Source organism: Equus caballus, chromosome 1 (genome assembly GCF_041296265.1).
Source record: "Equus caballus isolate H_3958 breed thoroughbred chromosome 1, TB-T2T, whole genome shotgun sequence".
Lineage (NCBI taxonomy): Eukaryota > Metazoa > Chordata > Mammalia > Perissodactyla > Equidae > Equus > Equus caballus.
In genome coordinates this window covers 155,463,667-155,490,970 of record NC_091684.1, presented here as the reverse complement: position 1 = coordinate 155,490,970, position 27,304 = coordinate 155,463,667, and the positions used below count along the sequence as shown (strand labels likewise).

At 38.9% G+C, this 27,304-nt stretch overlaps 1 protein-coding gene across 15 annotated transcripts in view; it reads left to right on the top strand.

The window, feature by feature from the left end:
* Positions 1-27,304, top strand: part of SEMA6D (semaphorin 6D) — a 571,496-nt gene that overhangs the window by 195,790 nt on the left and 348,402 nt on the right. For 9 of the 15 annotated variants that reach the window (XM_070271619.1, XM_070271682.1, XM_070271587.1 and 6 more), the window contains exon 2: positions 1,958-2,038. The exons of the other annotated variants lie outside the window; for them this stretch is intronic. The gene's annotated coding sequence lies outside the window, so the exon portion shown is untranslated. The remainder of the gene's footprint in view (positions 1-1,957; positions 2,039-27,304) is intronic. 15 annotated transcript variants of the gene reach the window in all.

Here is a 27,304-nt window from a genome sequence, read left to right as displayed (position 1 = left end):
TTTTTTTTGGTTTAACAACTTTGTACAGAGAGCATCTCAACACAACTGGAACAAGTTTGGGTTTGTATTTGCCCTCCAAGTCTGACCTGATTTGTCGATGGCAGTTTCTGATTTTTAGAAAGCCAGTTCCCCCTTTAAATATCACAGTTGCTGTTCCTCTTACATATACTTCTGCTAAATTCAGGCCTCACTTTATGTCAGCTGTACCCGGAAAACAAAAGAAGGGGCTGGCTAAAACAGAAAAGGTTTTTGCACTAACTGTGTCCGAAGGTGGCCTCTACTCCTTAGCTCTTGGATTGAATCTTTGGGGTAGGTACGTTAGAATGCTCTGTTCTCCTTGAAAATATATAGTCCTGGACCCCATCCCTGATCTCTTGATTAAGAATCTTTAGGAAGTAGGGCCAAAGAATATGAATTTTTACAAACTCTCTGGGTACTTTTCATGCACACTCACATTTGGGAACTGCTTTCCTCAAAAGTTCCCCAAATATTTTCAGTTTTGAATAATACCAATCTAATGATAATTCTATCTTAAGTGATTTGTTGGCCTTTGAAACATTAAAGTAATGAAGAATTCAGAAAGCGTATTTGAAAAACATAACTATTTTCATAAAACATAACTGTTTATGCTAAAGCTTGTAATTTTCCATTTTTCAAGCAAAATGTTTTTTCCCCTCACTTGACATAGAAGGAGCCGAAACCTCCACAATAGGCACTCTGTCGGGTATGGAGACGTCTTCCCTGTGACCCTCGTTTTCAAGAAGCTTCGTTAGTGTATACTCTTATTTTTACAGTCAAAATTGCATGTATTGAAGAATTACTTCCATAGTCCTGCTTTGTTTTTTCTTTTAATATAGAAATATTAAGTGTATTATTCCAAAAAATACTTTAGCAAATGGTGAATATAAAAGTTATATCTCCTCTTAGCATTAAACAAGCTAACACACACACTCAAATACTGGTAGAACCAAACCCATGTAAGAATTACTAAGTCTGACATTTTCTAACTTTAAAACACCTTAGATCTGAAAGTAAAAAAAAAAAAAGAAAAATTGTGATAAACAAGTGGATGGATATCTGTTACTTTGGATCAGGCTGAGTTGTTCAGATGTATTTGAAATACCTGCCCCAGACACCCTCCTACCAGTGAATGACCTAGAACCCCCGAGGCCGCTGAGCAGTGCAGGCCCTGGGTTAAGCTCAGTGGACTGTCTATTCCTGACCTTAGGCTTTTCTGGTTTTCCAGCAGCTTCAGAGAACTCCTGGGGATATTCATTCAGCTTCTTTTTACCCTCCTGTCTTTAGGTTTTGGATTTTTGAGTTTCCCAATGGGCTCACATCCCTTTCGTTTCTATATAGCAGCTTCTAGGTTCAGATCCCTCTATCCTAGTAGTGTGGTCAGAGCAAGATCACTCCATTCCAGCCTTCAAAGTTCATCTCAAGGGTGATAGAGAGAGCTTGGAAGCTTCCATTGAGTTGGAGCATAGGGTGTCTTTGGGGTCACTCTGACATGGCACTCAGTCAAAGCCCAGGTGCCCTGGACTGTCTGATGCTTGGCCCATAGAATGCCCACAGACTTTTCAGTTCTGTAAGCACATGCTTCATTAAGATTGGATTGTTTCCTTTTTTCCCACAGAGACTATGTCCCTATTGCAGTTTATTAAAACTACCCATGCAGCGCACCATTCTTCTTCCTGCTTATATTCATGAATGGCTTGTTCTCAATAGGAACATCCAGGTGGAGATCAATAATCAGTTTCCTAGTTAGGGCAGGGAAAAAAAAAAAAAAGAAAATCCATTGGTGCCCTGCATTCAGCTGTATTTAAGAGGTCTTATCATTAAAGCAGCAGCAGCAGGCATTCGTAAACCAAGCTTGCCGGCAGTGCTGGACATGCAGGATTAAAATAATCATCCATCAGGCTCTGTCTTATAAATGTTTTCCTTTGACTTTTGGCAGGATCTCCAACCTGAGCATATGCCAGTTGACATGGGAACACTGAGGCCAGCAATTTAAGGATTTTCACATTTGCTTGCAGTGGTAAGATTTAGAGATATAGCAATGAAGAACATTAAATATTACTGAGTTCTTGCTTTTTGCACTAGATATGAAACTGATGTTGTTTAGGTGTAATATTTTTTGACCAATACAGCTCTCTATTCAATTACCTTGCAAAACCACAGTAAACACGAGAGAAATCTATAATCCATTAACATTGAACTTAGTATTATTGGGATGGTTGACAATAGGGAAACTAATATCAAAATTAATTTATTCTGTACAATTGGACCAAGTGGGAGAAATGGTTTTCGTTTTGAACCATGAAACTCTGTCTACCCAGAAGAGAGGTAGTTATCAGAGCACAAAGGGACGCAAAGTATAAAATCATTGGGGAGAAAGAAGGGAAAAGTGATTCTGTTTTAAATACTTTAGGAGGTACTCATGCCTTTAATATGGGTCCAGAGACAGAGTTTCAAAAGAGCCAAATCTGTAGTCAATAAGAGATTGCATAAAAATGAGGATGCCTGATGCTGATGGTGATACACTGGACCCTCATTACCATCAGAGGCACAACCATGTGGATAGTCATAATGGGAAGATGCTGACAGATGGGTAGCAAATTGTGTTATTAGAAGATTGTTTTAAAAAGGGAAGTCTTCCACTCCCTGGTGTGGTTAACTGGAGTCAAACATGATCATGGAAGCCCCGGGTAGATTCTTGGGACCCTGAATTATTGAACTTAAGAGGTTAAATTCAGTAATAATACCTATTCCGTTACCAACTTCAAAGTGAGCCAGATCTTCTTAGGATGAGACTGTATTCAGCACACTCAGTTTTCTGAGGGCTACCATTTTAGTGTATTGGCTACACAATTTGAGTCCCATTTTCATGTGACCTTGTAGCAGGTCCGTGGTACATTAAATAAAATGTGACTTTTAGCCAACTTATTTGTTTCTTTTTTGTATACCAGACATGGCCTTATATCTGTGGATTTTCAAAGGGTATATTCTGGCAATTTAACATTCATGTTTGGTCTTCTAAGTATATTCCTCTCAAATCACCCCTGCTGCTTTATTCAGCTATATTATTGTGGTAACTTTTAGTTTAACAGCTTGTATTCACATCATCTGTTTATGGAACAATGGAAGAATGATTGTGAAATAGCCTGGAAGGTGCTTACTTAAACTGATACCTGGAACTGACAGTACAACTCCACACTTTTATACATATAAAAGTAAATGAATGTAACATTACGGTTTCTTTTATCTGAATACCACATTCTTCTTAAAAATTAAATTACTTTGCACTTGAGTTTAATGTTTTACTTCATGATTTATGTGTGCTTTCTAGGAACTACCACTAAAATCTAATTCCCACACGTAAGTCATGGTCTCTCACATATAAATGGAATTCAAGATAACATCCTAGTTAAAGAGTCATTAACTCTCAGATATGAGAAGGGCCAGAGTGAAACTGAACAGGGCTTTTTCAAATCCCCAAGGCTGAGCAATTTGAGGAGACAAAAAAAAAAAAAATTAGTAAGAGAAACATGCATGTGATTGGGCTTAATGAAACCGTAAACCTCTGTGGAAGTGGTCCATCTAATAACTCACTCCTGGACCACAGAAGTCATAGTTTTATCTGAACTCTGTGTATCTAACTATGCTTTTTGTTATCAAGAGTGAAAGCCTAGCAAAGAAACCGGCTAGGTCATGCTAAACTGATTTATGCCATTTGGGGATGTGGGAAGGTTTTCTTGAAACTAGACTTGGAGCTCCTCATCTCTGTAGAGAGCCAGACGATCCTAAATCCTGTGCCTCCTCTGCAGGACGAGAGCACTGTGCCAGCCAGGTGGGCTTGTTGGAGAAGAATGCGTTGATGCAGAGTGGCATTAGTAGAAAGAGCAATGATTTAGGAATCAGAAGACTTGACATCATAGCTGACTCAGCTAGAGAAGATTTTTTCTTCTCCTGCCTCTGGGATCTTAAATAGGCATTTAAATATTTGGCCTTAGTTTTTAATCTGTAGAATGAGGTTAGTGCTCACTGTACTCCTCTGTAGATTTATCCAAAAATGAAATAGTAAATGGAAACACTTTGAGGAACTTAAAATCACAACACAGAATTTAGTGTTGGTAGACAGTTGATTCCTTATTAATAACACGGGATTTGAAAGTTATGTCAAAATAGCATTTTCATAGATCTTTACAGATGTTTTCACTTTGAACAAAGGCTCTGAGCTCTAATATACTTGATTTTTCTCATTAAATTATGATAACAGCAAAAGTCAATTGTGTAGCTGTCTCTGACTTGCATCTGAACCTGTCTCTGATGTTTATGCTGCACTGATCCCAAATTTCAGTGTCCTAGAGTTACTCCAAAAGGAGAGCATGGGAGAGAATGAAGGAAATGTTTACAATACAATCCCTGTCAGCAAGACGGAGAGGAAAGGGCCTCTGTTGATCCTTGAGGTGAATCAGCCTTTCTCAGGCCTCCTTCTCTCTAATTCTTTTCAGATGTATACTTTTTACTAAACCAGATTCTCTGCTTATCTTCCTGCCCCTTATCTTCCTCCTCACCCCCTCCAGTCTCCTTTCTCCTCTCCTTCACACCTCAGAAAGTCCTTTCCTTGTTTATAGTCCAGGTTTTTTTTAGCTATTGACCCACAGCCCTCTGCTTCCATAAATCCTGCTTTAAGTGTTTGATCTCTAAGACAAATACACCCCATAGCCCTGAGTTTACTCTCTGACTCCATTTCATTACAAATGTTGTAGACAATCAATATGAATTGGAAGGAAAATATCTTGGGTCAAAAAACGCAATTTGCTTGAACACACCATAGTTTTTGCCCCTGCAAAGAAGTGTTCATCACTTGTCCTTTAAGAATAAAACCATAATTGTTGGAAAACATCACCAAGATAATAAACAGGAAATTCCAACAATTACACATGTTATAGAAAATCTTACAGAACTCTCAGTTCATGTACTAATGTTAGAAGCAATGAAGGACTATGAATAATGGATGAAGTTAAATATAGTGGTCCAAGGTCCAAATTTTTAGCCAGAGGGCTGGAGGAGAACGTTAGCATAGTGGATATGGGTCAGAGAAATTGGCTGACCTATGAAATACTGACCAAGATTATCATCCATTTAGTTTTTTTAGGGACAAAATTTGAACTCTATCCAAAGTTCACCATTGTGAAGATGCTTATGTATGTGCACTACCATCCTCTTCCTGGGCCCCAAGGTCCCCAACTGCATGCAAGCATCATTTGTACCTTCTCTGACTATGAAAACCCACCTTCATTTCTACTAATTTAATCTCCCCAGAGAACAAAAGTAACTAATGGTCTCTTCAAGCCTGGATATGGTTCATTTTGTCCTCGTGTTAGAACCTACCTTAAACCTTCTTTGGATCATAAAATTCTGAGTCTTATCTGGGAGAGTAACCAAAGAGAATTAAGATAGGAATAAAGCTAATTATGAGAAATGTTATCCTAAGATATTCCATCCAGATTTCCATGTGTTTATAACTGACCCAATTAGTCTGAAAACTGTAGTTTTTACTCATCACAGCAGACCATACTACTAACAATTCAACAAACCAGTTTTCTTGAGATCTGCTGATCTGGATACTTCTATTATTTGCAGTGTTCCTGATTCAAAAAGTAATTTCTCTTTTCAATCATTGACCTCTGCTTCTCCCCAAAACGGAGTGACATGTAATCAGCAAAGGGGGCTCCTTAGGATCCCTCCTGTACTTGGATCATAAAACAATGGAAATTGATAGAAAAACAAGTAGGGTGTTTAAAATCTCAGGGACTTTCATTAGCATTTCACCGAAGTTGCAGAAAACTGCAAGTATTTTGTATTCCAGTCACTCACTATTACTTTGTAGCTGATCAAAATAACCCATGACTAACAACAGGAACCAGAGAACCGCCATATCTACAACAGTTCCATCTATCACTCAGACATTTTTGGTGTAAGAAAGTCAAAAGTGAATTTTCTTCTTTTATTTTCAAGTTTTGCATCCGACAAAATGTCATTAGAGCACAGTGACTTATGGAAAATTGGGATAGATGGAAAGCCTCTGATAAAAGGCAGTCTTTATATCACTGGAGAATTCTACTGAATTGAGGGGAAAGGAGAGAAGTAGTTTTTAATAATATGTTCTCTGGTGTCTTATCAACCATCCACAAAAAATTTTAATTAACTATCTAAAGATACATTATAAAAATACATTGTAAAGGCATAATATGATCCTGGAAAACATTTTAAAAACTTAAAATTTCAATTTTTGTTTGGGAGTGTAGAGGGCAAGGAGAGCTGAGAAATGTAAAATGTGTAAGCATCCCATGATTTCATCCTAATATCAGGCAAGAAGACATGCTTTGACATCCCATCCCTTGGTCATGTACATTGTCTTTTAGACTGTCTGCTTATACGGGGGGTACGTGTGGACACTTGTGTGTGTGTGTGTGTATGAGAGAGAAAGAGAGACAGAGAGGGAGGGAGACAGAGAATGAGAGAGAATGTCTGAGAAAGTAGGAAGTACACATCATTAAAAGTGAAACTTTTACAGGCTACCTAAAAGGGCAAGATTTACCAAATATCCCATATCCCTTGCCTTAAGGAGTGACAATTACTGCTAAGACTAATCATCGTTTTAGAATTGTTCAAGGATTTGCTTTAATTCTCAGTTTTCTTGTGTTGTTCAATGAGCTATATCGTTATATTGTCATGGCACCACAATGACAACTATTATATCCTAGGATCCCTCTAAAATCCTGATTTCATAAACAGGAGATCCCATAATAAAAATAGATATCTCTAAATATTAATTTTCCATGTGAAAGACACTTATAACTGTTTAGTCTTTCCCTAGTCATTCATACACCCATTTATTTGTTGATTCATTCACTGAGCAAATATTTATTGATCACCAACTAGGCATTGCTGGGCATCATTTTTGTACTGGGGGTACTGAAGTAAACACAACAGATAAATCCTTGCCTCCGTGGATTACCTTCTAATGAAGGAGATGGGCAATGAACAAGATACAAATCTAAAGTGTATAGCATTATATATTCTGTACACCCATGTATATTTTATGTATAGAAGAATTCTAAGGAGAAAAAATAGAGAAGGAGATGTGAACCATTGCAGGGCTAGGGGTTTTAATTTTAGATAGAATGGCCTAGTAAAGCTTTTCTATGTAGAGATCTTTTGAAACTAGATTTGCAAGAAACTAGGGAGAAGCTGTGCAGACATCTTGGGGAAGAGTTTTCTAGATAGTGAGAACAGTAAGAGCAAAGGCTTTGAGAGAAGAGAGTATCTGGCATATTTTAAAAATGGCAAGGAGGCCATTGAGATTGGATCTGAGTGAAAGAGAGAGAGACAGTTGGAGATGAGATCAGAGACACAATGTGGAGCCAGATCCTGTAGGGCCCCGATGCTGTAGAAGGCTTGGCTCTTACTCAATGAATTGGGAAGCCAATGGAGGGTTTTGAATAGAGGAGTGGCATGATTGACCTGACTCATATTTTTACAGACTTATGTTTATATTATTTTGGCTGCCATGTTGAGAGTGGACTGTAGGAGGTGACACATGGGGTGGGGGGGAAGGGATAAATGAGGAGACCACTAAGAAGCATGCTGTAATAATTTTGGTAGTAGAGGAGAGGATAAGATCCTGTGCCTAAGTGGAGAAGCTGACCTAACTAAGAGGACGGAGAACTTATCCATAGTAACAGGAGAGATGTGGAGAGGAGGGCAGATGTGACAGTGAGAGCACGTGCAAGTTCTCTTTTGGTTATCTACCAAATATCACATGCATCGGGCTGCATGAATTTAGGTATAGAGTGAGTGCCTGATGACTTCAATGATGGTTATGATTTCACCAGGAAAGTTCACCAAAGTGAAAAACAAGGTGGGATATGATTATAATGATTCTCTATGAAACTTAAGCTGGAAAGGAGGCAAGAGAGGATATCATGGGGCAGATGTCTAAGAAACACTGAGAGAGTAGATTTTAGGTCTTGTGGGGTTATAGAATTGTAGGATTTGGGGTGTTAGAAGGACTGAGTGGGAAGACAAGAGGTCATGATCAGAGAAAGAAATATTTGAAACTGAGATTTTGCAGGGGCTGAAGTTATTGGTAACAACAAGGTCAGGGGTGCAACTATGGAAATGAGTGGCTCGGGAAGGATGGCTGACAAGACCTTTGGAAGAGAGGCAGTCCAGGAAGTGAGAGAACAGTATACTGGAAAGATCATCCCATTGGATTCAGAAATGACCAAAAATAAATAGGAGTAGTATTAGAGAGAGTGATCATGAGCTAGGCACTAAAACCTCCAGTTTATGGAAGGGAAGTGAAGTGGAGAATGGTGGAGGAAGCACCAGCAGTAGAGAGTGGTCTAACCTGATGGCATGGATGTGAAAGCTGGGATTTTATAGAGGAAGAAGAGAGAAAAGTCTGATGCAGTAATGCAAAGCAAGGAGGACACCTACCATACTTTCAGGCTCCTTGGTTATAGGGATCTATGAGAGAAAAAGCTACCTCTTAGAAGGGCTTCAGTGGAATCAGCGTTAAAGGAGAGCCAAGTTCAACTAGTGCAAAAAGTGAAAGAGAAGTTTCCAAAGAAAGTTGAGAATGAGTAGACTTACTGGCAATTGATCTAAAGTCACCAAGGGTTCAGGAAAGGGTTTTAGGAGGTCTAGGGCCAGGGTCAGAACAAGTAGTGTACAAAGTCCTATAGGGATTAGAGGAGAGAGGAGAAGAGATGATGGTAAGTGACATGCAGAGGCCTGGTGATAGCTGTCCTGCTAGTACTACAGATGGTGGTGGTGAGACTGTGAGTGTTGAAGGCAGAGAGTGTGTTGAGTGCAAGATTCAAAAGTGGTGAGGCAGACCTTTCCAAGAATGTGAGGAGTTCTGAGGTTCCCACTTGACTGTTGCTGAGGAGACAGTTGTCCTTCAGAAGAGTGGTCACTTGTCCAGAAGAGTGGTATGACTCAGAACACACAGATACTCTTGACTTGAGCCATCAGTGGTCTTCAGTGAGGTGGTCTTACACTGAGCAGGCTGGCTCCCTCAAGTCATCATTACAGAACCCAGTAGCTCATCTTTGATCAGAAGATCACCTTAAATTCCTTTCTCTGCAGAATGTTTTACTATTTGGCCCATCAGATACAGACTCAACTGTGGAACTAATTGTTGCACTTTAATGGCCTTCTTTTGTGATCTTTGCTCCAACTCTTTCCCACTAACCTACTTAGAAACCCTCCCTCCCCCCATTTTTCTTCTCCAACCTGTTCTATTCCCTGATGCAGTAAGTGCAGGAATAACTGTCCACGTGACTGTGTCCTCCACTTTCTCTAGAATACTGCATTCTCTCAATCTGTGCTTCCTCTAAAATACTCGTTACCCCACAGTTTTGCTTATCTTCAACGTCCTGCATTCTGAACTGAGTGAAGGCATGTGCTGTGCAAGTTCTGGTGACCATCTCCTTTGTCCTCACCTTCTGTCTTTGCAGAGCTGACTTGAGAACCACAGCTGAATCATAAATGACTCGTAATTTTTCCTCTTTGCATCTAAGAGACCTAAAACCAAGATTGTTTGGGGAGGATGCTAACATACGGTTTTTGAAGGCACCATAGATGGTCAGTCACTCTATGGAACTGATATGCAATTTGTAATTAAATTTAAAGCCTCAGGCCCAATACCTCTGAAAAGGAAAGCTGTTTTCTGTTTGTGGCATTAGGAGCAGGAGCAGCTATCCAGTTCTCTGAAATAATAAAATATATATGTATGAAATACATATGAATAGAATGGGATTATAATTAGTGACACAGACCATCAGTACCATTGGGATTATTATGAACGATAGAATTGCTATTTCTCTTCTTTTCCTACAATGTAGAAATAGTGTAAGGATTTTAAAGTGTGATATTTTTGTACTTTTTATGGGAAGCAGATGCTATGAGTCAGTGAAGAACACATGATTTAGATGAATGAACTTTTCTTAACAGTTAAAATTGTTCATTATTCATTCTCACCTGTACCACTGGTTATTTCTCTACCCCCACTGCAAGATCAGATTCAATCTTCTTCTTATACTCCCCGGTCTCCCTTAATATGGTTCCTACTACCTGCGGTTTCTGAGTGGGTGTGGCAGAGCGTGGGATGTGACATCTAAGGGCTGGGTTTTGAATTCTGCTTTACTACTACCGGAGCTGTTCAATGTTGAGGAAGTTAGAGAAGTGCTATTATCCTCTTTTCTTGTTGCAGGATCACTGTGTTAACTGCTCTAATGTATTTGAAAGTGCTCAGCACACTTTTATACGTAATAGGTGCTCAATAAATATGCGTTGAGAATGCTTTATTTAGCATCTGCTCCTTGGTCTTAGCCTCAGGTGCTTAGTTTTCTTGTTTTCTGTTTTTCTGGTCTCCTCAACTGTTCACTCCTTTTTTCCACTTAAGCATTTTTTGCCTTCCCTCCCCTTTGCCTTGACTGGTGAGTGTGTGTCATATTAGATTTCTGGTTGGGAAAGGGAGGTGTTAGGAGTCTCTCTTTTAGATAAGGGGGATCTGAAGGAAAGGTGCTAATGATGTGTGTGACAAACCTAAATATTTACGGGAAAGAAGGGAAAGATGACACAGTGGGAATCTGGGTGTCAAATGATGGCATAAAGTTTCATACACAAAACTTCTAGCAATGTCCATGGTATGTAGGACTACCAAGGGGTGAAAACTTGCCAAACAACATTGACTGTGTTTTCTAGAATCTGTCAATCAACTTTATAAAATTCCATTGTTTTCATGGAATTATAGATATGTAATTTTATTTCTTAACATTTCTTCATCAGCACATAGGCATAGAACAAAACTAAGAAGACTGTTTAGGAACTAGGAAGACAGAAACTGATCAAAGAGCGGAAAGAACTCAGTAACACAATACTAAAGGGAATCAATATTTTAATTTGATTTTTTTTCAGAGAATAAAAACCAAAGGACAGGTGATTTGAAATTAACACTTTCCTGTTTGGACCTTTTTTACATTTTTATATTTGACTGTATATTGTTAGAGTCTTTAATCATGCATCACTGAATTAAAAACCAAACCTTGTAATCACCATCCTTAAGTGACGAAATATGTACAATGAAACTCTAAACAGAAGAGACGGTTGAAAGGGATAAGTTTCCAAGGTCAGTTTCTTGATTGATACTGTCTTTCAAAACAATTAGGTATTCTATGTCATTAAAATAGCAGGGAGAAAAGAGAATATATTCTGCCTGACTGTGTCTCTTTGGTCATCTTTTCACACTCCATTAGAGGCTTTATCCAACTTTTGTATTCAGACTTTATTGTCTTTTTCCGGTGCTAGAAGAAACTTCAATGAGGACATGATGAATGTCCATATTAAATTGGATCCCTCTCCCCTTTTTAATGAAGTTCATTTAAATTTAATTTTGTAATTTTACTTCGGTAAACCATCTGACTCCAGATGTTGGATGCACTTTTTCTTATTTCTGTTTCCACATAATTGTACCTGTAAAAGATTTATAGCTGCAGGAGACATTCTGGAACCTTTTAGAGCATTTTTGGCATATGTTTCATGGATGACTGGTAACATGAGCAATTAACATCCTAAAATGTTGTTCTGCTCTCCAGAATATTTTTAATAGGATAAGCTACTTTTATTAGCTTGAACTTTAAACAAATAATCATCTTAAAGGAAACATTATCATCAAAATAACTCAGTTGAAACGGAAGGCCGGCCCTCAAAGGAAATTGGTATGAGTGAGAAGAAAAGACCCTTGGGCTAAAAGAGCCTTTAACAGAGACATATAAATGAACACGGTGAAGGTTGGCCTTTTGCTAAAATCAGAGCTGTAAGCAGAGTCCTGTTCCTTCTGATTGACTCTGAGTCACTGTAATGTGTGTGTTGTACTGCATATATTATAGAATGGTGGGTCCCATCCCTTATGCTTGGGGAACATTTAACTGTGGCTCTCGGTGTAGAACACTCAGGTAAAAGAGAACCACACAAGCAGCACCTACTCTGTAGGAGAGAAAGAGGGAAGTTCTCATAAATGTGTTTGTGTATTTGAGAACTATATAGCTGCCTTGGGGCCTAGAACTCAGGCTTACTCCATTGACAAACGATCTTTACCATTACCTCCTCTCAGGCATTCTTAAAACAACAGAAAAGATGCCTCATAATTAGCCTTTCTTGTAACAAGAATTATTTGAATGCTTACAGTTGTTCTAAATCTGCCTTCTTACTTTCTTAGTCAAAGCACATCTAATAACACACTTGATAGCTCACCTGGGACCTTGTCTAATGAAACTCCTAGTCTTCATCAAAGAAACATATACTACAATTAAACCCTGAGATGACATATTAAAGAAAAGTAATAACTACAAATCCACAGTATAAAGGAATCAATTTTTTTCCCCAAGTGAGAAATTATACTTCATGTTTTTGATACACTATAGTTTCTCAATGTATATGAAATATTCACCACTGCTGCAAACAAATCAGAGTATAGATTTCTCCCCAGACTTAAGGGATCCAGTAAGCAAGTTCTCACTCTATTCTTTCATAGTCTTGCTTTGCCAGGACAAGTATTTTTGTGCTTGGGTATGGGAGTTGTCTAAACACCACTGGTGTTTGACATTACTATTTCCAAGAGCCCTTGTTCCTTTGAGTACTAAATAAGACTAAAATTGCTTAAAAATAACACCAACCATTGGGACCAGGCAGAAGTTGTTTGTCCATAATTGATAGATAAGGAACTCACAGTCTCCACTTGCTTCTAAAATAACAAAAAACAAGCTCGTAGAATGATTCTGTAATTCACAGAATTTTGCAACTTTACTAAATTTTAAATAGAAAACCAATGAAGGCTTAGAGAAGACAATAATATCTGAAGCAGCATATGGCATATGGTGCATGTGGTATTATTAAATTGTGCTGTTACTCAATGTATTTGTCCTGTACTAAGTAGGACAGTGCACTTAAAACATCTCATGTCTAGATAGAAGAGTGCTCAGTAACTATTAGCCAATCCTTCTGATTCCTGCTGGGAATTAAAAATAGTTATCTACCTTGGAAATATAAAGAGAAGACTTTAGAATATATATGAAGCTTTAAAATATTGGATACATTCTAAGTAATAGGAAAAGAAGGAAATTAGTATTGAAAATAAAAATGGGTTGTGCTTTCAGTTGCTTATATAGATCATTCATGATGAAATAAAACAAATTTTAATGAAATAAAATTTTTATGTACCCCAAGTCTTGGTTAAATTAGACCCTATCAGTTTATAAATACTTGGAAAATGTGTTCAGAGTAAATGTCTGAACTTATTAGAGACTCCTTGTTTATATCTATCTCTGTCCTCAATTTATTTATTTTTTAATTTATTTATTCATTCATTAATTTACTGACAATGTACTGAAGACTTCTTTGGGCAAGACAAGTGGTAGAGCTTGAGAAACCTAAAGTGAAAATCAGAGATGGATCCTTCTGACAAGGAGTTCCCATTTGAACAGAGGAGAGAGGATAACACGATTGTACAAGGAAGGAATAAATGTTATAAGAAGAGATCAAGATGAAGTGTTAGTTCTTCTTTATTCGTACTTGGACCAGTTTTCTAAGTAAAAAGATTACTGTAAGCTGACTTCTTGTACACAGGCACCAGCTTTTAAAACTTGTTTGCATATGAGAGATGCCCCACAACAATATTGGTCAGTGTTAAACCTTGGAAAATTGGTACTGATGCTACATGACGTGGGTATAGTAAATCTGAATCAGATGTGTGAATTCTGTCTTTAACCTCCATATTGGCCTAGGAGGCTAATGGGCTGCTGGAGGCCTCCCTCAAAAGGACGCTCGTTCACTGTACTGTGTGTTAGCCCTTTGTCCCTTGGAATACTACTGGGGTGGTTTGATATGCCTCACCCTCTCCTCGAATGTAGCTGGAAGTTGTTTCACTGGACTTGAATAGTAAAGGGACCTTTGCTTCTACTTCTAAGTTTTCATAGAATCCAGCGACACTTGGGGGCATCTTTTCAATGTATAGCCTAAAGTCTCCCTTCTAATTTCCCAGCCGAATAAACACCTATTCTAATTACTTTTACTCATTCTCTGCTGGAGACTTTTGTGTGTTTATTGGCTGTGGGCGAGTGTGGCATCATAATTGGGGGAAAGAACTTACTAGAGACTCCTAGTTTATGAAATTATGTACTAATAAATACTATTTTGTCTACTTGCCTTGTGCTTTGAAAGCCTTTCTGCATTTTTTTGCTAGGTTGCCAAATTTCAGAAATATGCATGCTGATTTTATATTACCTAAGACTTGACATAACTTAGTGGAAGAGTTTTAATTGTGATTTTTTCTGCTTTATTTGATATTCCTATCTAATAGTTCCTCATTTTATATGAGAACCCACAGAGCTTCTGATGCAGAGAAAACCACAATGGATTCAGTTTTGATAATCAGTACCCTTCATGGAGGAATTTGAATTAACTGAACCAACTCCGTTCTGATCCTCCATGTGGGGCACCTGAGGATGTGGTCTTTATATGGAGAAAGAGAGAGCCTTAGGACCACTGATGGTAAAATCTCTCTTCCCAAGGGTTTCTAGTTAAAAGGCATGGAAATACAGAAGGAATATTTGAAGATAGATTTTGATCTTTTATTTTTTTTCTTTGACATATAAAAGCACATCCCTGATGTGTACTTCCTGCAGGGTATAGAAACGCAAATTCTCTCTTTCACACACATATATAATACCAAATATTTTTTCCCAAGTGGAGCCCAATGCTAGCAAGGACTAGTTTCAAATTTGTTCTGTAATAACCTAAGGGCTGCTGTGGTTCTTATTCTTGTTACCATTTGTGGTAATGAACTGTATAAATTACATAGTTTTTCTCTGCCAGATGCAAGTCATAAATCTGAAGAGAATATTTTCTGTTAAAAAGACATAGCGATCATTTTACTGATAAGGTTTAAATGGTAGAAATCACATGCTTCTTTATACAGGTTAAACCATTACAAAAAGAAATTAATAAGTCAGATACCAAGTGCAATTTCAAATGCCAGTAGGGTGTAACAAGACATATTTGCATTTTCTTTTGTGATCTTATTGAAGATCCATTTTCAATGACAGCATCATTTCCTTTCATTTAAAGACATGACATTGTAAGTATCCATGATATAAGACACTTTAAAAGGAGAAAAAAGGCATTGATTGAGATCATATTGCCCAAAGTGTGTGTCCTGGGACACAAAGCTCAGGAGATGTTGGTCAGTGTAATGATTCCTTGGTCATAGAAGTTTGAAAGACACTGCACACACACCTGCCGTGTACTGCATGCTCCACAGCCTGATAAGTCTGGGAAATGCTGCCCACTCCTGTGGAATCACAATGCACGACAATGCACAATGGTGAGATAAATGCTTTAAAAAATATTGCGGTCTACCATTTTTTAACTTAGTGTTTCCCAAACTTACTGGACTTCTTTTCTTTTTGTCACATTTTATAGCATGCCATGGAATTATGATTCTATGGAAAACACTTTTGAAAACATTGGTCTCCATAATATTATCCTTTACATGTCATAAACAAATTTATTTTAAAAAGAGGAGAAATATACAGATGAGAAAGGATGCTGGATGTGACATTGGAAAATCTGTGTTAAAACCTATTCCTGCCTGCTCTTTGCTAAATATATGACCTTAGGGATATCAATTAAGCTTGCTGTGAAATGGGAATAGTGTCATCATCTCTAACTCACCAGGGACTATTGGATTCAAATTCTAAAAGAGGTGGTGCTCTAATTTATGGTATTATTGTACCGTGAAGCACTCTCATTTATAGCATTATTATGATTATTAACTCTAAGATCTGTCCCTCAGAAGTAGTGAAGAAATTCTTACTTATCCTATTGGAGCTTTTTCTGATTTCCTAAACTTTCTTCCCTACTCTCCCTGAGGAAGCTAAGGGAAGTTGTGTAGTCTTCTCAGGGGAAAAGAGAAATGGAACAGGGTGTATGAAACAAGATAATCAAATAAATTGCTTTCAGACAGATTACTTTGAAATCATGGCTCCCCAGAAGAGGTCCAAGATTCAGTGTTTTGTCAGGTTACAGTAGAGACTTTCCCTAAAAACAACATAGAAAAAGAGAGAAGAAGCTGAACATTATTAATAACCACAATAAATAAGTGAATTTAGGTATAAAATGGTGCACCTGCCTGCCCATATTGCCCCACAGCCAAAAAGAACACCCATAAGTCAACCACTGAGAATTTATTTAGCACATATTATATAATATATATAATATGCCCAGCACCATGAAAGATAAAAGAATAGTATGATGCATGCATGTTGATAAGAAAATCTCACAGCCTTACCGAGGAGGTAATATGAACACATGGTGTAAATAAAGATAAATCTATCCTGGCTTTACAGTTACAACTGCATGCTACAGTTACAGGAGTAAAAAGGAGTTCTAAGAATGGAGGGGTAGAACAGTCTTCACCTGCAGATTGGGATTGAACTGGCCTTTAAAAAGAGGTAAGATGGGTGTCATGATTTTTGCCTCCCCATCACTTGGTATCTATGTACGTTGTATATTGTAGGTATTCAGATACTCAATACAGATGTGTTATGTAATTGGGTGACTAGACAAGAGAGTGAGAAGAAGGAAGGGAAGGAGGGAGAGGATGGGACAAATGGAGAAAAGTTCCATTAAAACAGGGCCTTCCCACCCTCTAAGATCTGGAGTAAGTACTAGTGTATGTGAGGCCTCCTGCAGAGGATGTGTGAGCCCAGGGCCTGCCCAGTTCCCAGAAGCAAGAAAGCTGGAGTTAGCAGTGATACCATGAAAAGAGTACAAAGTTGTCATTCCTGGCTCTGCCACTCACTAGCTACGTGACCTCAGGTGAGTCTCTTAAATTTTCTGAGTTCTCTTATACAATAATGTGCTTTCTTTTTAGGGTTCTTTTAAGGATTAAATAAAGATATGGGAAGTTCATTACTAAAATGTTAGACAGCTGTGAGATAATGTTATTACCTATGGAAGTGAGAGAAACTCCAAGAGGTCATCAAATATCCAGTATAGCCAGTCTTTCAAAAATCTGGCGTGAATTTCTGAGGGATTTTATTTGACATAGATTTGCAATATCTGTGAGCATATTGTGCTATCTCTTTACTGTGTATTTCTTGGTAAGGCAATAGAACACTGACAGAATTGTGCATTGGCCATATGCACTTGGCTCTACAAGAAACAACTGCCTGGGAAGGAATACAATAGGGCAGATGGTACTCTTCTGAAGCAACTTTTGTTATATTGTGTGGTCAAGGCCACTGTGCTCTGTCCTGTCAAAGTCCATCAATAACTAAAATGGTTCAAGGGTGTTTTTAAGAAGATTTAAAAAAAGAAAAAAATGCGTCTATTTTTGTCCCTGGGAGTTTTAAAGCTCTCAGATTTTTGTGACCAAACCAGTTGACCTTCCCAATGATTAGAAAATTACCGTCTGGGGACCTTGTGGTAACTGAGTGTACATCTATGGAAAGTTTCTCTTACTTTTTTGCACCTTTAAATGATAAAACACAGCCAAAGCATCTTGTCTGCTGGTTTGGAGCCCATTGCTCTAAGGGGCCGGGACAGCTATATCTGAAAGCGAAAGGCCTGTATGGTGAGCTAATGTGCTTTCCAACCTGAGGTAGCGAACATTCCCATCAGTAGCCTGAGGGGCCAGACTTTGATCAGAGTGAGGGAAAGGAATAAAAGTGCAGTGCGTGCATCCGTTACTCTTTGATTTTAGCATTAAATCCTTACTCCTTCTTCTTTCTCACTTTATTCCATTCTCCAAAGAATCTCCTCCCTGGTATGCCAAACCATTTCCCCTGCTATAGAGAGAAAAGAAGAGAATTATTTTTGCTAGCATGGGAACCTACAGAGAAGGAGGAGGGAACACTCACGCGTTGCCTGGGGGCCCATTTTGACTTGCATGATTACTGCAAACTATCACTTCCTCCTCATGTGTTTGTTTGCTTCTTGTCTGTGATCATCCGGGAAGTGTTTTTGTTTTGTTGGCATCTCATCAGGCTAGGGGCTGGTCTGGGAAAAGTGAGTTAATTGGACCTCCTCCAATATAAAATATGTATGGTTTTTAATGAGGCAGATGGAAAGGCAGACAGATTGGGACAGGGACAGGCTAAAGTGAGTGGATCTCTTGTGTGGCAGGTCAAACCATTCAGCGTCTGTGCCTGGAAATGCTAAAGCAGAGCAGAGAGACAGGAAGAAAATGTGTAAAATGCAGGAAAAGAAAGAGTATATGTTTCCTTTCAAAGTTATAATTTGCTACGCTGGGCTCTGTTTTCACCCCAGCCGCCCACAGGCCCAAGGTAATGTCTCAAAGACTAGATGAACACTGATAAGACATGAAGACAGCTGCATACTTTCTGAAATATATGTACACGTTCTATTTGTTTGCTGTGTGTAAAAATGCAAAATTTTTAAGACAGAAAGAAAAGCATAGAAAAGTAGTAAATGCCATCTCTTGGAGAGACTGCCAAGACGGTGTCAGATGCGACCACCTCTCCTCACTCTTCACCATCCCTCTGCCATTTCAGCAACGAGGCCTCTTGGATGGGGTGGGGGTGGGGGTGCTGAATTGCAGGAGCGAGCACTCTTGCCTGGGAAGCCCATGTCAGGCCAGGCAAAGCTCTGCTGGTCAGGAGCCCCAGCCACTGAGTCCTTCCCTTGTGAAGCAAGTCACACAAGCCAGTCCACTGGATCACAGATGGGCATCATTTCTACAGCTATTTAAGAACCAATGTTACCTCAATAGGAAAAAACAAAAAGCCAATGATGTCTAAATGGATTAGATTCTGTTTGGGGCGGAAAATATGATTTTTATCTCATGTGGGTTGAACCAAGTTTTTACTTTTTTTTTCCTTGGAGAACACAGCTGAAACTTACTGCATTTATGGCATGAACACGTGGTAATAGCAACTTTCTGGTAATAGTAACCCATGGCTACAAGGTTTGGGCATCACTTTTTCTGCTACTTCATTCTTGGCCTCTCTTTTGAGGATGGGTGGCTATTTACGTGTAAGCCATTTTGTAGAGTAAGTCTTAAGCCTCCTCTTTTAAAATCTGTGATTTCTTGGACTTTTACCATAGCGTTGGGTATTGTTATTATTATTAATTTATTATATTAAATTAAATTTAATAAAATAAACTAAAATTTTATTTAGAAGAATACGCTTTAAATTAATATTTCAAAGCATAATTTGAACATAACGCCGGTTGAAACACAGTCCCCTTCCATCCTAACATTGTTTAGCACCTAAATGGTTCCACATCCAAATCTCTGAGCCTTGTTCTGTACCCTCATTATGAACACAATTCTCTCTCTGCCCCTCTTCCTGCTGTTCAGCAAACCTATGTCCTTCCACCGTGATCCCAGGTTGCCCAATAACCACATCATCCTGGATGGATGGATGGAGCTGTGGGCTGGACAGAGGGCTGGCTGGCAGCATCACCACGGTGGATAGCAGACACAGTTTTGTCATTGCCCCTTAAGGTCCAACCTGTGGATGTGTGAATCATGCTGGCCCCAATTCCGTGGGCACCCACAAAAATGCTTCCTGTGTTGTCTGTTTCGATGCCCCCTGTTGATTCACCCTCTTATTTATTGCATAAATCTTCTGTGTATGTATAAGACTTTGCATTCATTGAGACAACCTTGAAATGTGTTAAAAGTGTCAATGGCTCCTTTTGATTCTTTTAACTATCCATCCCAACCACCAGCAATGATACATGGCTTAACTGGGGTGATGTTCCAGTACATTGAGCAACGCATGAGACTATTGAGCCCTAAAAGATGTTTTCTCTTATCAGAGGAGGGCAATGTGTTCACAAAATCACTAATGAATCCAAAAGAGCCAAGAGCAATTTCAGACCTGTTAATGCCCTCATTGAAAACAACCAGCAGAATAGCCAGTGTCCACTTTATAAAACTACATAGATTTGTTTCTTAAATCTTCTGTCTTTACAACATAGAGATAAGAGGAGAAGATGGGGCAAAAAAAAAATGTTTCCCTTAGTAAATATAGCTTAGAAATATGGTTCAATAGAAACAAATAAAGAACAATTTTTGTTTAGGCTGGTGAATTTTAGAATGGGGGGGTAAAAGTTTTCCTATTAAAAGCTGACAGTTTTCAGATTCAGTCTCTCCTCTTCCGCTTTTTCTGTATATATATATATATATATATATATATATATATATATATATATATATAAACACATATATAAAATACATATACATATGTGCACACACACATTATTTGCATATATGCGTATACATACACACACAGAGTTAGTAAGTAATTAGCCAAAAAGAAAAGGGAAGTGACTTGGCTTTGTCTGAGAGGAAGCAGAATAGGCTAATGTGCTGAAAAGATCATGTGACCACACTTGAGATGGAAAAGCAGCTCTAAAACTAACCACTGCAAATGGTGATTTGGTCTGCGCATCTCTTGGGAGAATTACCGCGTTTTCCAAATTAAAACAATTCAGCTTAGAACAACTGAAGATCCGAATGATCAAATGTAAGTCCTTTCTGTCTTGGTGAGGAGTGCGAATGTTTAAGATGTGAAAAATTATTTTTAAAACCATAAAATAAACTAGGCCATGAGTGGTTTGTTAAAAACTTAATGAGCTCTTTTGAAAGAGTGGGTAAAATGACTCACCTACGACTTGTGAATGGATCCTTCCTGTGTTTGTAGGGTACTCAAAAAAATTGACTCATTCCACAAAAATGGTCCAAGGCTTTGTACCAGACACTGGGCTACGTGCTGAGATACATGGAAAATCACTATTTATAAGCTCTAATTAAGGTATACTCTATAATTACCAATTGTGATAAATGCTATAGGTTCTGTAGTATTTTAGATAATATCACCTTCTTCTTAATTCTAGTCTTAGTTTTTGCTAAGCTCTTTTCCTGGACAGTACAAATGTAAGTTTGAATCAGGCTCTTGAATTATTTGCATCACTGGAATGCTAATAGAAGATTTTACATTTCTTGATTCCTAGACATATATCCACATGTATTACTATGATAAAATGTGTCTTCTAAACAACAGCTTGTCATGCAGAGTAACAGCAATAAAAGCCACAACGGAGACTTCAATGGATTTTCATTAACCGGTCAACTTCTCCAGCTAAAATAAACAATGATTTTGCCTCAAAATACCAAGGGTTGGATTTTAATAAAAATTGACCCATTGTATTGATGTTTGTCTGATTACTGCATTTAATGTGGAGATGGCAGAGCAAAAGTGAGAAAGCCAAGTATGAAACAATGACAACAATCTAGGTGTGAAATGATGAGCCCTCAATTAAGATGGTGGCATTGTTAATAGAAAGTGAGAAATGATGTGCAATAGAATTGGGCAGAGTAATTAGGTTTGGAGGCTGAAGGAGAATGGGAAAAACAAGATAACTTTGTAGTTTCAAGACCGGTGATGAATACTGAAATGATTAACAGAAATAAGAAAGTTTGGAGGACACAGTTTGGGAATAGGGGTTTAATCTTGTTGAAATGGGTACATTCTGAATCTTCCAGATTAAAATACTCAACAGGCTGACAGTGCTGTAGAACTGAAGCGAGGGAGGAGGGTTCTGGCTCTAAAGGAATAAACTATCTGAATCCTTCTTCCACCTTCTAGCCCTGTCTCCTCTCTTGCTGCATGCCATCCTGATAATTTTCTGCTGTTTTCCTTCTTATGATTGCCTCCATGAGCAGTGATATATAAATATAACTTTGTTTTCCTCAGTCTTGGGAAAGATTAACTAAAGGCAAGTGATAGACCATTGGACTGAAGCTACTTCATGAGTTGAGTCTGTGTTTGGTCCAACTTTGTATCCTACACAGCACGAACATAGTGTCTGGTATATAGAATTCATTCTACAAATGAGTAATGTGTGGTCCTGCATGGCATAGCTCCCTCTGAATCATATGTGAGGACCCATTGACTACGCCGGAATCAATCCAAGGGCAAGGTCTAGTGTACAAGGGGAATATGTGTGTTTATATCAGTGTGTTCTTTGTAAAAAATATGCCAGATGGGAAGAAAAAGAGAGCTTCCTTTGACCTTTAAGAGGGACTAAACACAGCTGGTCGTCACAAACAACACACACACATACACACACGTAGACCGCAGTTCTTTGATAGCTTTATCTTGATCCCAGAGAAAGATAATAAATGTTAAAAGTAAGTCACTGGATTGCAAGTGGAGAATGGCCAGATTTTAAACTTAACCATGTTGGACATATCATGTTCAAGTTTCAGTCCCTTTTTACATTTTGTCTTATTCTTCATGGATTTTATGGTTAGCTGTTGGTGGTGGGGAAGCTGGGCTTTTCTTGGAAGGTCATACTTGAAAAGACCATTTTCCTGAATGCGGAAGGAAATATTCTAAATGACAGTCTGAAATTTCTGTGAGGTTGCCACAGTAGAAACAGTCTGGTTTGTGAGCCATCAGTCCCTGCCTTTGATTCCCTAATCTTCAAACTGTTGGTAACATAGACTGTGCTCTCCCTCCACTCTTTCTCCATCTTCCATGACGAAATCTGGCTTCATGGAAGGGTAGAAACCCTGTTTTCCACCTCTACCTTGTGTCCTGTAATATACGTGCACAGGGGCCCTGACGAGAGACAATGAGCTGCATATGGCAAGTCTGAGGGTGTGCGGCTCCCTGGCCAGTTGGAACACCTTCACTTCCTTCTGAGCACTGGAGCTCAGGGAGATGCTGAGGCTGCTGTCTGTTGGGCCCTCAGGATGCTCTCACCCAGTTTGGCTCGTTCTGCTCCAGCTCTTGAGAGAGAGGAGGTTCATGCTGGGCTCTTTCTGTGCAGAACCACTGCTTACTGGAATAAGTTGGTCCATTTGTCTGACTTGTATTAAGAACTTAGAAAGTTTTTTTTAAAGGTTTTCCACTGACTTCTATATACATTTTAAAGAAGAATCATGCTTTGGGTCACTAAGACTTTATCTGCAAGTCATATTATTATGTTTTTTGTTTTATTAAAAATAAAGAAAAAGATAGTATGGAAAAGAAAAGCACTCACCAAATATTCCTTATATTTTCCACTGTCCTTGCAATATAGTGGGGGTGATACAATTAGCTTTGGCCTAAGGGCTGTGAAAGGAAGAGGCTGAGTTCACGTCGAGGCAGTAAGAAACCCACGCTCAATGAACCAGTCTCGTCCCCTGAGGAGGCCTAGTGTTCCAGGACGTTGGTCTCTGAATGACTCTAGAGAGGGGTGCCCCTGCCATCTTAGAGATATAGTGCAAATAAAAGCTTGACTTCCTGCATTAAGGTGCTAAGATTTGGGGGCTGTTTCTTACCACATCATTGTTAGCCTGACCTGACTAATACATATACTAACTCTTTGTGATGCTTTAATAGACTTTAAATGATTAATATATATTTTAAATATTTATCTAAAGTGGAAATTTAACCTTTTGAATCCAATGATATAGAAAAATGCTGTGGAGAAATGATTGCTTGGAACCAACATTAAAAATGGTTGTTCGGCTCACAACTAGAATGTACAACTATGTACTAGGGGGCTTAGGGGAGAAGAAAACGGAAAAAAAAAGAATATTTTCAATAGATGTTAGTTCAGGTGCCAGTCTTTAAAAAAAAATAAAATGGTTCAATTGTCTGTCCCGCACTGACACTTACAGGAGGATTCCTTTCCTCACCCTAAAAGAGGAATTTCCAGTGCTTTCTTTAGTCAAACACCTTAGCCAAGTGCTGTCTTGTGGCTGTTCCAAATTATATTCTGTGCCATTCAGATTATCTTAAGGACCAGCTTGTCTTCATGTAGGCTTGGAAAGCCTACGATGATCTTGAGGGCAAGGGTTACATCTTATTGAGCTGTTTTTTTTTTTTTTTTTTTTGAGGAAGATTAGCCCTGAGCTAACATCTGCCACCAATCCTCCTCTTTTTGGCTGAGGAAGACTAGCCCTGAGCTAACATCCATGCCCATCTTCCTCTATTTTATATGTGGGACACCTGCCACAGCATGGCTTGCCAAACAGTGCCATGTCCGCACCCGGGACCCGAACCAGAGAACCCCGGGCCGCCGAAGCAGAACGTGCGCGCTTAACGGCTGCACCACCCCGCTGGCCCCTTATTGAGTTTTTTTTATCCCCAACGCTAATATAATCCATGTTTTTAGTGAGCAATATTAAATGTTTACTATTGAATGAATCAATGCGGCAAAATTATTCGTTATCTACAAGCATGTCAGAAAAGTTTTTGAATAATCAGTTCCAGTCAAACTGAAAATAAATTGTATGAATTTCCCTCTGCACATTTGCCTATATGATATTAATCCTAATCCTTCATCCCGAATCATTCTCCGCCCACAACAGTCTGAAATTAGCGAAGGAACTAAGCAGTGTCTATTTAGTTTGAGAGGAAAAAGTGATTGCTCACCTTCGATACCAACCTCGCTGGCTGGCTCTTCATCACTTTCTCTTTCTCTGACTAAAGGAGAACCTCCTTCAAGTGACCTGCACGGCATTGATTTGTCTGAATCATAGCCCAATGCAGATGATTCAGCTAATTTGCTATAATTACGAATTTTCTTTTTCCTAGAGGTGAGACAAAATAAAAACCCTGGGCCTGGTTTTTTTTTTTCCTAAGTAATATACTGCATTCCCATTCTCTCTACTGGTTGCCTTGAAAGCACCAAAAATAACTCCCTAAAAATCTCTTTGATTCATGAGCATACTGTAGAAGCTCTCTTTCTCACTCTGTGCCCTTGCTGTGACTTAAGCTTCTAGCAAAATCTGGGATGAGTTAGTGGTGGCTTGTAAACGCTGTCATACTCCTGGGACTTCTAATTTATAACTGCTACCAAATTTGGATAGTGTGAGTGAATTGTTTGACTGCACACGTCCTGAAGTGAATTTCTGATCTTTCCCCCCAAATTTATTCAACTTTCAGTCTTCTCCATCTCACTTGCTCAGACCAAAGCATCTTGGAATTATCCTGGACTCTTCTCTTCTCTCACGTCTCACATATAATCTTTCAGAAAACCCTACTGACTGTATTCAAAATATATCCTTAATCCTCCCAGGTCTCAGCACTTCCATTGCTGCCACTCTGGTATAAGCTGCCATCATCTCTTGACTGTGCTAGCCTCCTAAATTGTCACTCTGCTTCCTCTCTTGATTCCCTAGAACCCATCTCAACAAAGCAACCAGAGTGATCTTTTTCTTTCTTTTTTTCCATGAGGAAGATTGGCTCTGAGCTAACATCGGTTGCCAATCTTCTTTTTGCTTGAGGAAGATTGTCACTGTGGTAGCATCTGTGCCAGTCTTCCTCTATTTTGTATGTGGGACACCACCACAGCATGGCTTGATGAATGGTGTCTCGGTCCGTGCCCAGAATCTGAACCCATGAACCCTCGGCCACCGAATTGGAGCACATGAACTTAACCATTACACCACCAGGCTGATCCCCAGAGTGATCTTTTAAAATATAGATATGATCCCATCACTTCTGTACTCAAAAATCCCATAATGGATTTTCATCTCATACACAGTAAAAGCCAAAATCCTTGTAACAGCCTATGATGTCCTATGAGATCTGACTCTTTCTTACTTCTCCCCTCTCCTCAGATAAAATCTTCCCCCTACCTTGTTCACAGTGCTCAGCCACACTGGTGTCCTTGTGGTTCCCGAAACCCTCTTGATGTGCGCCTTCCCCAGGACCTTTGCACTTGCTGTTCTGCCTGGTATGTTCTTTCCACAGATGGCTAACTCCCTCACCTCCTTCAAGTCTGCACCTTTATGAGGCTTACCATGATCATTTGCCTTTGCCCTCACCCTGGGTATCCCTAATTCTGCTTATCCACTTAATTTTCTCCTTCATTTCATTTATTGATGGTTTCCTGCCTCTAGAATGTGAACTCCGTGTGGGGGAGGATTTTTATTGATTTAGCTTGCTATTGTGTCCTAAATGCCTAGAACAGTATATGTGACACCGTAGATAGGCATCAGTATTTAGTGAGTGCATTTGATATAGCGCTGTCTCGCAGCAATACCTTGCAGAGGGTGAACGTTTGGAGCAGTGAGTTGACATTTTAGGGAAAAGTGGAAAGGGAAAGCCTGAAACCATTTGAATCTGCCGATTTAAAGAGAGAAGCTGAAAAGTCATCTGAGAACTGAAGCCGTTGTGAAATTTTAATTTCTGATTTGTGTGCAATGAAAAGGAAATCACCTTGTATTCTTTTCAGGTTATAATTAGATCACTTTGCCAATTAATTTGAGTATATATTCTGGAAATTATTACGTTAGCAATGTTTTATTTTTTGTAATCAAATAAGAGCTATGTTCCAAGAAGTGAGTAGTTTGTGTACGTCGTTAATGTTTGTGAGTCAGCTCACTTCTATTTAAAAGATCTGTATAAACTGAACGCTTACAGTCTGTACTTATACAGATCAGTTCTCTGGCAGGGTTTAATTATAAGCTGCTCAAGATTGTGTGCTTCTGTTTGTGTAGTTACTAGAAACAACTGCTATAGTTCAGCCTGAGCTGTGCCAGCACTATAATTTTGAATGTACTTTCTTCTCTGGAAGTGTGAACTCTCCTTCACAGAGAGAATTTATCCTGTGACCTGAGCCATGACATGATCTGCACAGTATCCTCTTGGCCACAGTGTATCTTTTCGTTGCAGGCTTTTCCGCGTGGGATTTCTCATTCACTTTGCAAAGGCAGAGCTAAAAGTAGACAGTACATTAGTGACTAAGTGCTGACGTCATTCTCATGACTGAACATTTTATACCTAATTTCTGCCCTGTGGGCTTAGAGGCCAAGTTAAGCAGACAATAAAAATCAGATAAAAAGTGACTGTGAGGTCTCAAAAAGACCAGATTCACTTAAATCCTTAAAAATCTTTCACCAAGATACTTAAAAAATTTTTTCCAAAAGATCACAATTGCCAAGAGGAATCTGAATACAAAGGGGATAGTAGTTTTATTTGAAAGAGGATTCCAGGCACTAAGGAAAAATAGGGGGAAAAAAATACAATGGATCCAAGATATAGTCTCCAGTGACAGGAAATGTGAGCCTCCAACATTTATTGAGGACACACTTTATGATGAGTCTGGAGAGTTACATAAAAGTAAGTGGCTCACATGTGAGTAAGTTGAACTTGGGAGAACAAAAGAGATGGAAACCACGGGGATGGTGAAT